Source organism: Cynocephalus volans, chromosome 4 (genome assembly GCF_027409185.1).
Source record: "Cynocephalus volans isolate mCynVol1 chromosome 4, mCynVol1.pri, whole genome shotgun sequence".
NCBI classification, from domain to species: domain Eukaryota; kingdom Metazoa; phylum Chordata; class Mammalia; order Dermoptera; family Cynocephalidae; genus Cynocephalus; species Cynocephalus volans.
Genome location: NC_084463.1, coordinates 156,370,836 through 156,382,195, shown reverse-complemented (window position 1 = coordinate 156,382,195; position 11,360 = coordinate 156,370,836).

Sequence of the window (11,360 nt, the reverse complement as noted above, 5' to 3'; positions counted from 1 at the left end):
TGGCTCACATCATACCTGTACCAGACAGAGGTGTATGGAGTGAAGGACATGGACCTGCATCCAAAGGCTTCGGCTGCAGTCCAGCTCTGTCCCTCATTAATTGCACAACCTTTGGCCAGTCACTTTGCCAGTCTGAGCCTTAGTATCTCATCCATAAACTGGATTAATATTGCTTCTCTCAGAAGGCTTTTTGTGAGCAAGTGTTGAGACCATGCAGATGTGGTTATTAGCACTGCCCAGACCAATGATCTTGCTGAACAGTTGCAAAATTTGAGGCCTGGCGGAAGTGCACCCCAAGGCCCATGGGGAGTCAGACTTCCAGTGCAGTGATCTCCCAGTTAGCCCTGATGCTGTTCTGGGGCACTGCTGGGTGGGGATGGGGTAGTACTCTGCATGACTGGTACCAGGCCCCTGGGACTAGTACCCTGGAGCCTTGAGAGAGGTGTGGGCCCTGCTGACCTGGAGACCACCACACATCTTGTTTATGCAGACTGGTCTTCTGTGTCCTGAATAAGGATCACAAAGGTTATGAGAACCCTGGCTGGCTTGCCTCCTGAAGCCCTGGCGCAGGCTCCATGTATTCAAAGGGAGCAGTGCTGGTTCAGGGAGCTGTCCAGAAATACTCATCTGTCCCTGTCCCCAAGTTTCAATGGGTGGGCAGATGGACTGATGTTCCTAGTTTGCAGGTGGATATTTGAGAGGCAGCCAGATGGGTACCTAGTATTCTACTTCCAACCCACACTGATGGGAGCAGTTACCTATCTTGGGCATCCTGGGTCCAAAATGTAGGGAAGTAAGAGAAGGACATTGTGACACTTCCCATTGCTCTGATGGGGAAAGGGGAGGCCACAAGACACGTCAAGCATCCATCACAAACCTCCTGGAACAGCTCTGTGATGCTACCTGACACTTACCCAGTGCTTTTTACACATGAGCCCCCCCCCCTTTTTTCAATACTTCAGATTGAATTAACCAATTTAAATCTCACAGCAAGCCCACAAGGTGGAGAAACTGAGGTGCAGAGAGGTTTAGTAATTTGCCTGAGATAGAAAATGGCAGAGCTGGGATCTGAACCCAGCTGTCTGATTCTAGAGCCCACATTCTTAACCACTCCACTCCACCGGGCTGGAATCCAACATCCTAATTGCTTCAATGACCATTCCACAGGTGAGAGACAGCCTGGGTGGTTTTCCAAATCCTTCCAACTCTGCAAAGCTCAACCAGCCCTGAACTTAGAAATGACAACCCACCCCTTCCCCCAATGGTGACACACGATGAGAAGACCTTCCTTCTCAGGGCACAGGTCCCCGGTGGTGTTTGTCCCATAGCCCTCACAGCATGGACAAAATGAGCTCTGGTGATCTAGCCCCAAGCTATCCCCACCCCTTCCCCACCAGCTGGCCCCAACACTGTCTAAAACCCCCTTGTTCCAATTCTGAGGCCAGAAGAGAGACAGGCCAGCCGGAAAGGGAGGGCCAAAGACTGGTAGAACCATCGAATTTGGGGGAGGAGCCCAGAGTGGGAGGGTGCCAGGACTGTTGTGAATGTTCTTTAAAAAATTCCCTTGACATTGTTAATGATGAGCAATCAATAAAGCCTGAAAGAAGGAAAAAGCCTGTAATTCTTTCCAATTTATACAGGTTTTTTCCTTCTTTCTTCATGTTACTTGGCTCACACGGGTAAATGAATTTGATTGGAAAGGGGTAGATGTGTTCTACCTTTGAAGGGACTTGGAGAGGTTGTGACACCAGTTGGGCTGAGTTTACTTTGTTTCAGGGAACTGAGGCTGTGCTGGGGGCTCAGGCAGACAGTGTCACCCTTGCTTGCAGAGGTGACTAATGGCAGCGAACAGACCAGGTTGTATCTGCTGGAGCCCAGAAAGGTTGGGGCAACTTCTCTTCTGTTCTCTTAGAGCCCAAGGGAAAGTCAGCAGTGTGGTGTTTTGGTATTATTTTACTTTATTTTATAGGATTTTTGTTTGTTTGTTTTCACACTCTTCCATTATACCCAAGAAGGGCTTGGGGACACAAGGAAAACTCAACTCACTTGATTGACAGAGGCAAGTGGATGGCAAAGGCTCAGAGTCTTGGCCCTAAAGGACTTTAGCCATGCAGGACGAAGAAATTCAAGCTTTTTAACTTTCTTTTGTCACCATGTCACACAACAGAGGAGGTTCCCCTGCATGGCATCTTCCACACACACCTGTGATTTAACTCCCCTCCACCAAATCCAAGGAGAAGTAAGGACAAGACGATTCATAACCTCCTCTGTCAGGAAGCTCACAGATAAGATCAGTGCAACACAATAGGCTTTGGAGTATGTCCAATTTCTGGAACTCCCCTCTTTCTCTCTTGCCCAAGAAAGTGAGAGTGTGTGAGCCACGTTCTCCTCCTGAAAGCTGAGAAATGAGTCTATTGCCAGCCTGCGTTCAATTCCATTAACATTTGCTGAACTTGCTCCACGTGCTGGGAACTGGGGCTGGTATTAGGGAGATAAGAGTAAATGGGATGACCCGGAGAGGAGCAGAGTCACAGCCTTCTCGGTACCAATTTGTCTTTGTAACAGCCTGCACTCTCCGGAAATCTGTTTTTCATGATTTTGAACAGGGACTTTGGGGACAGATAGAACAGTGATCTGAGTCCCTCTCTGCTGATCACTAGCTGTGTGACTTTGGGAAACTCACTAAGCCCAGCCAGGTTTCAGCTTTTACCAGGCACTGTGCATGATACACAGGTCACACAGGATTGCTTGAAGGGGTGCATGAATGATATATGTAAAATGCTTGGGACGTGGCATATGGCAGCTGCTGTTATCATCCCCCATCCTGAGGCTTTGACCCCCTTTCTCTCATTCAGTCCTGAGTGGACACAATGGCGCAGCTGGCCATCAATTCTATATTCCATCCTAGGAATAAAGATGACTTTGAGGGCCCCATCTGCCTTCTTCTCCGCAAAGGACGATTCCAGGTCCCCAAAGGCTGCGTTCTTTCCTCCTCTCTCTCCGTCTTTCTCATGAACCTTATCGGAACTGCCTCAGACTCACAAGTTGGCCGCTCCCTTCCCTGGCTCTGCAAACATGGCATCCAGTGTTCCTGGAGAGACATGGGCTGTGGTTGCCATGGTAACAGGAGTTCTTCCAAAAGAAAGGACTCCTGTGGTCCTGGCCCCAAGGCTTGCTCAGGCTCCATGCCAGACTATTCCTTCTTTGCAGCTACCAGATGGTAAGACAAGACACCACAAAGCATGGAGGGTCATGAGCAACTCAATAAAAATCCCAAGGAATAACCGTAAGGATTTGGCTTCAAGGGAGCCCAATAGGCCAGAGACACTGACCTTTCACAGACTCCGTCTTCCTGATCTGCCATAAAAATTCAGACCATTGAGAGGAGGAGGAAGATATTCAGTTTTCTCCTCTAAAATTTCCATTCACTTGGTCTTGGATGGGGCCCTTGCATCTGGTTGGGGTGAAACCATCTACCAGGTCTTAGGTAGCAGAAAGAGCATTGGATTGGAATCAGACGTGCCTGGGTTTGAAACCCAGCTTCTTGCTAACTACGGGGTCACCTTGGGTAAGTCTCTTCATATGCCCAACTTGCTTCCTTCACCTCATAGGGATAAAAGCCTCACAGGATTGATGTAAGGTTACAAGAAAAACCCAGTACCTGGCCCACTGTAAGTGCCCAAGAAGATCTTGCTGAGTCAATGAATACAAATGCATGTGTGTAATAGATGTGTGCCCGCAAACATATATATAGCAGGTGGAGAAAGCAGATTACAAAATAAATATACAGGATGATCATATCCGTATAAATATAGTGCATAGGAAAATGGCGTATGATAGCTCATAAAGTTCAAGATGCTCATACCTAGATCCCCAAATGATTCTTTTATGTATAAATTCTAGAAAAATATTCTCTGGCATGTTTACATGCAGATGTGTACAGAGATGTCCACTGAAGCACTGTTTGTAATAAAAGAAAACCAGAAGTAATATAACAGCCCAACAGCAGAAATAAATATACTGTGTTGTATCATAGACTGGATTATTCAGTTAAACAAATGAACTAGATCTTTATCCACTTGGATCCATCTTGAAAACAATGAGAAAATGAGTATGTCCAGTAGGATACCATTTATATAAGATATAGCATGTCCCCATACCATCCATTGTATATGGATACATTTTTGTGTAATAAAAGTATAAAAATGTGGAAGGAAGGGTACACACACCACACTCTGGAGTGCAAGTGTTCTGGAGGAGAGAATAAGGAAGTACTTTAACAGTATAGGTATCGTTTTCTTTTCTTTCTTATTCATATAGATCTGAGCAAATATGCTGAAAATGTAAACATTTCTTAAACCTGGGTGAAAATGTAAACATTTCATCCCCTGGGCAGGGATGCCTGGGGGTTGTTAAAACACTCTCAGTGCATTTCAGTGTGTTTGCAATATTTCTCTTTAACAAAATGTCTGCAAGATTCTACAACAGGGTGGTAACAAGAGTTTTCTTTGAAGGTAGCATTATTGATAAGTTTTTTTCCTTTTCTTTGTTATTCTGTATTTTCTAAATTCTGTAGTATAAATAAAAACAACAATAAAAAAAAATAAAAGTGATGAAGGAAATAATCCATGTGAAGTAGGTTTTCCAAAACTTGCTGTCTTGGGATAAGTTTCATGAATTTAATGTTGACATCGTGTTTTTTTAAAAAATTTATTATTAGCATATTCATTCTTATAAATTGTGATGTTTCTTTATGCCCTTCGCCCAACCTATCACTTCCCAAGCCCCCTCTCCCCTTCCCACCGTCTCTGGTATCCTTAGGCTTGTTCTCTCTTTCTGAAAGTTCGACGTATTGTGGTCTTTTCTTTCTTTCTTTCCTTCATTCCTTCTTTCTTTCCTTCATTCCTTCCTTCTTCCCTCCCTCGACATCTTTTTCTTAAGATAAACAATGTGTGTGGTTAGAACTGCTGATTTATTGATTAATGTGTAATCTACTAGTTCTGAATAAGCCATTGAGATATTGTCAAGAATAGCTGAAGCATGAAGCTTCTGCTGCAGGTTGCAGGTAAACGTTTCTGGCTCCCAGATTGTAATCGGTAACCAGTGACTGTGATTCTTGTGTCTGTGAGAAAAGGACGGTTGTACTTGGAGCTTTCCCTTCTCTTGTGAAACTCCCTTATAAAATGCCTTTGCCGGTAGCAGACTTTGGAGCACTTTCCAGCTCTGTTGGCTTGTGTTTCCTGCGTTGAACCTCAAGCTTGGCTTCCCATAAAGTTTTATAAAATTATTTCTGCCTCGACAGCCTTGATTTCAGTCCACAAAAGCATATGTGAAACCCTTTATCAATTGTTTGAGCCATATCAGTGCACCCTGCTGATGTTTCCTGTGCTCTTCCATGGGCAAGAAAGCTATGGGTTTTTATAAATTTCCCTGACAATGCTCGCACGTAGGTACTATTATTATTGCCACTTCACAGATGGGAAAATTTAAGATCCAAGAAATCAAGCAACTTTCTGGAACAATAGAGCTCATCAAACACAAAGCAGGGATTTGAACCCAGACAGAGAGTCTCCTGGACTCCCTCGATTTCCACCTCAGGGTGCACAGTAAATGCTCAACAAATCTCAAAGACTCTTATTATCAATGGAAGGCTCTACAACTCACCTCGCCTCCAGCAGCATTTCCTGAGCTATGCCTGGGGTCAGGCCCATGCCGGGCACTGCTCCAGGAGGGTGGCAGTGAGGAACCCCAGACTTGCCTTCAGCCCAGTGTCCAGGAGGAGGCCCAGGTGTCAAGAGCTGACTCCAATCCTATCTCTCCGAGGTAGGTGCAGACAGAGGCATGAATGATGACGTGCTCCAGGAACCCGGAGAGGGAGAGACCTGCTCTGCCTCTCTGGGCTCTACAGCATAGTGGTGGGAGTAGTGAGTCCAGGAAGTTATCGCAGGGAAGGTGATCTTCAGACCAGGGCTTGAAGGTCAAGGAGCATTTCACTGGGGCAAGGGAAGCAGATCCACGTTTACTAAGAACTTACTCTGTGCTAAGTGCATGTGAAGAAGTTCTTGGTACATGACCTCATGACAACCCCGTGAGGAGGTGCTATGATAAAAGCCGTTTTACAGACAAAGAGGCTGGAGAAATGATGTTACTAGCCCAAGGTCACACAGCTTAGAGTTGACAGAGCCAGAATTCAAATCCACATTTGTTCCCCCAATTCACTTATTCATTGTACCAGGTGTCCTTGGCAAGTGAGAGGAGATAGCAGAGCATTCTGGGCAGAGGGCACAGTGGGCAAATGCCTGGAGGCAGGACAGGACCTGGTGTGCAAGACATGAAGTTCAAGAATAGAATCCCCAGTGCAGGCCTCCATGCAAAGGCTGGGCTGGGCTTCCGCTGCCTGGAGGAAAGGTGGAGGCTGAAACTGCTGAGCCTGTGTGACTTCCCAGGGCCTGCCCCCACCCACCGGCTTTCAGGGGGGCCTGGTTCCAAGTCTCCCAGAGCTGCTGGCATAGCAGTTTCTGGATGAATGAAGCGTGGGCAAGGGATGAAAATCCTCCCTAGTCTGGGGGTGTTGTTGAGACCTTTCTGAGGTGGCCTAAAGCCCTCTCAGAGAAAACTCCCTGAGGTCGGGCATGCAGAAGCCATTGGAAGTCATCAGCATCCCTCCTGGAAGGAAGCAGCCTTTCCCAAGCAGGCAGGAGTTTCAGCTGGCTGGGACCAGAATGTCTCCTTGGGGGCACCAGGGACCAGCCCCGGCTCAGCAGCCCGGCTCACCAGGCACATGTCCTGTGCCCCTCAGCTCCACATTCCCACAGTCCCCTCCCCACCCACCACCCACCTCCTCTCTTTAAAGAAATCCAGATTTGAATCCAGGTTGAAAGAGAAGCTGGGGGAGACACTGGGGATACTCAGACTGATGCCCCGTGACCACCTCGTGTCATTAGTAGCTGGGGCCTGGCAGTGGCCAATGGCTGCATGGGTCAACATGGCTCAGGGTCCAACTGGACCCCTGGAGTCAGGTTCAGGAAGTAAATGTGGGTTCCCTAGGAGGGAACATCAGGTGACATCTGAATGCCCACTGTGTGCCCCCTACTTTGTATACACAGTACATGCTCTCTTATTAATCTCCATATGGGGCCTGTGAAGTCTCAGTTTTCCAGATGAGAAAACTGAGGCTCTGCAGCATGACATGACTTGCCCAAGGTCACAGTTACTAACAGGTGGAGCCAGAATTCGACTTTAGGCCTCTCTACGTCCGAAGCCACACTCAGCCGTCAGGCCATATGTCACATCTAGGGTGCTTCTAAGGTGGCTCAACGTTCTGTCAGGTTCCTACCTACTCAAACCCTTAGTCAGGGGTGCCATCCATTCATTTCTTCCTTCACTCCTTACCCTCAGCCGGGCTCCGTGCCAGGCTCCATGCCCTGGAGGAAGACACAGATGTGCTTGCAGTTGATTATGATCAGGTATAAGTGCTATCCCAGAGCTCAGAACAAAGTGCTCAGGGAAAAAATAGAGGTGGGAGGGAATAAAGAGCAGGGGACAATTGGGAGGGGCCTTAGAGGATGAGCAGGAGCTCTCAAGGATAAGAAAGTGATGGAGAGAAGTGGATACCCAGGCCTTTGCCAAATGACCTGAGAGATCTAACTTGCACCTTTCCAGAGGGTAAGCTGGCTAAGAGGAGCGATGATGTAGGGCAGTGACCTGCCACTGAGTGTGAACACCAGCCCCACCACACACACGCACACTTCTACCCTCTGGTGGCCTGGTGTCACGGGGATTGCCCATCCTTCTTGGCAAAGGTACTCAAGCCACGACTTTTTTTTTTTTTTTTTGTCCTTTTTGTGACTGGTAAGGGGATCGCAACCCTTGGCTTGGTGTCGCCCGCACCGCGCTCAGCCAGTGAGCGCACCGGCCATCCCTATATAGGATCCGAACCCGTGGCCTTGGTGTTATCAGCACCGCACTCTCCCGAGTGAGCCATGGGGCCGGCCCCAAGCCACGACTTTAATCCTGGGAAGGCACTGTTGCTTTCTCGACCACTGAACTCTAAAGATGGCTAATGTCTTTGGTCAATGACTCTCCTATGGTGCAATGTGTTTAGGCCCTCAAATTGGGGCAAGCAGAGACCTTGATGAATGTTTGGTCAGTGCTAAAGTATGAAGGACGCTTGGGAACTTTTGAAAAGGTTGGAGGTGGGCATCTCTGTCTCTGGCAACCAGCACCCACTGCTTTGGGGTGAGGGTCTGGCCCAGCCAGCTGGCCTCCCACCTACTCACCTCCAGCCTGTTCCCCCAGTCTACTTCTCTGGCTGGTGACATTGTTCCCAGACTCTGGAGGCCTAGAGATAAAAGAAGCCTAGAAGTCAGCCTCCATGGGGCTGGGCAGAGCACAGCAGAATTGGAAGCAAGTGGGCTTTGAAATCAGACTGATGTGGGTTCGAATCCCATCTTCTCCTCTTAATATCAGTGTCTGGATTTCTTAACCTTCTGAGCCTCAATGACCCTTGTCAACATAGACAGTGACATTAATAGTAACCTCTCAGGGCTGCTGGGAGAGCAGAAGATGGAATGGGCACCACAGAGCCTGGCTCTCACTAGCCATTCTGAGAGCACTTACACAGTCCCTTACTGCAATTCTGAAGCTCCTGACACCCCCAAACTGAAAGTGTTGTCATAACTCTGTTGGTGGCAAGACCTGAACTGATGTGAGGCTATTCACAGTCTTTATTCTGCATGGTATAAAAGATCACATACTTTGCTGCAGAAATGTGAATGCATTTGGTTACAGTGGCTGACCAGGCCCCTGCTGAGACATTACATAATAGACGATATATGTAGCATATCGTATTTTTTAAAATCCAAAAACACTCTAAATTCTGAATTGCCCCTGGCCCCACAGGTTCCAGAAAGAGATTGAGAATGGTTTCTCGTCTCTCCCCTGAAGGAGTGGCCATAATGATCAGTTCTCAATTAAAATGTGAGGCCAGAAAAGCCGCCCTAACCTCCCCTTCTGCATCCTCTCTCTCCCGTGCCCCCATAGAAACCCTCCTCAGAAAAGGATCTCTTCTATAAATGAATAAGGAAAAGGCAAACGATGGAAAATAGGCAAAAAGCAGAAGAAATAGGTACCTCACAGAAGAGGAAGCAGGCAGGACCCATGAACACGAAAAGTTCCCCGCCTTGTAGTGATCAGAGAAATGCAAAGGAAGATGGCAGAGAGACCCCCCCTCTAGATGGGCAAAGAAGTGTGGCAAGAATGAGGCCTGGTGAGAAGGGGGTCAGGAAGTACTCTGCTGATTGCTGGGGGGACAAGGTTGGTACAACCACTTTAGAAGACATTTCTGTAGTAATGACCCAGAGAGGCCACTCCAGAGAAGTGTAGGGCTTTCTGACTTTTTTATCTGAACCCACAGTAACAAATGACTCAGTAGTCACCACACACACACACACACACACACACACACACACACACACACACACACACACACACACACACACACACACACACACACACACACACACACTGCTATGGGTTGAATTGTGCCCCCCCAACCCCAAATAGACAGGTTGAAATCCTAACTCCAGTACCTCAGCATGTGCCCTGTTTGAAGATCAGATTTTTACAGAGGAAATTAAGTTAAAATGAGGTCATCAGGGTGGGTCCTAAGCCAATATGACTGGTGTCCTCATAAAAAGGGGAAATTTGGGCCCAGGCACACACACACATAGAGAGAACGCCACGTTCAGATGAAGGCAGAGATCGGAGTGACGTTTCTACAAAGTGAGGAACGGCGAAGATGGTCAGAAATCCTCCAGAAGCCAGGGGAGAGGCACGGAATAGATGCTCCCTTGCAGCCCTCAGAAGGAACCAACCTGCTGATACCTTGATCTCACACTTCGAAGATAATAATTTCCTGTTGTTTGTGCCATATAGTCTGTGGTACTTTGGCCCTAGCAAATTAAGTCACACACATCTACACATACCTCAACGAAAGTTCCCTCCAGGGGCAGGGGCCAGAGGGAGCCCAGAGGAACTTCCAGGGAATTCTGGGGGTGGGGAGAGGAGCCAGCAAGATGGAGGGATGTCCTCTTTTTCCTCCCAGATGCCAGAGGGTCTGTAAACCCACAAGTGCTTCTCAGGACTGGTTTTCCAATCTACGTTGACGTGGCTACAACTGAGACAGCCCCACAGATGCAGGTGACTAAAAATTATCCATAGTGATCTTCAGGGAGGGCTATAGAGGCCATCTAGAACACAAGAGCTGATGAGCTGACATAGAGGTCGGAGGCATTTTACCTCCAAGAGGTCCAGGGACTTGCCCAAGGTCACAGCAGGAGTGGAGGAGCCTGGAATTAGTGCCGGTCTCACCCAGAGTCCCTGTTCTTACAGCCACTGACAAATGTTAATCCTAACCAGCCTGACGCCCATCAGCCCACCCACCTTCATGCTGATTGGACTAAATGCCCTCAATGCGCAAGAGACTTAAAAACTCCCTCCTTCAAGAACGAAAGGCTATGTTGTATGAAGGTGCTGGGTGAGATTTCTTTTCTCTCTTTGCATTCCTTTTAATGTGGTTTTTATACCGTTTTTATAATAAGGATGACTAATGTTTACATCGTGTCTGAATTTTTAGCTACAATTGGGTAGAAGAACCACGAAATTTCGCAGAATTGAGACCTGCCATTATTATGATCTTGGGTAAGTCCCTGCGTCTTTCCAGAACCTCCATTTCTTCATGGGCAAATGAATCCGTTGGGCCAATTTGGGTCTGGCCTGCAGGAGCTGAGAGGCATTCTCCAGTTATGACCACCTCCAACCTCCCTCCCTCACAACACAGCCCCTTCTGTCCCTACTGTCTCCACTCACCTGATCCTTCTAACAGTTAGGGAAATATTTTCCAAACCAGGCTTGGGACAGAAGACAATTTAAGATTAGATAGTATTAAATTACATAGTAAGCAACTCATTCCTTTTCCAATTCTTCATTCCTTCTAACTATATTAAGGAGAAAGTCTCAGAGTGGTACTACTCAGCCTTTAACACCTAACGCTTTTTAACAAAGGGAGAGCTGACCCCGGCTTGGATGGGAGGCCATTTAGTGACTCATTTGTTTTCAGTGTTTTATTTGTTTAGACGGATATATTCTATTTACTGAAGTAATATTGGTTTGAGATATATGGTAGTGACAAAAGATTTCTAGGTTTAAATAAACTTACTTAGGTTTAAAAAAGGTGTTGGTGTCAAAAAAAAATTGTTAAATAATTATATATGCATAAAGGGCAAATCGGATCACATCCTTCTATGCTTCAAATTCTCTGATGATTTCCCACTTCCTTAGTATTAATTCCAAACCCCATG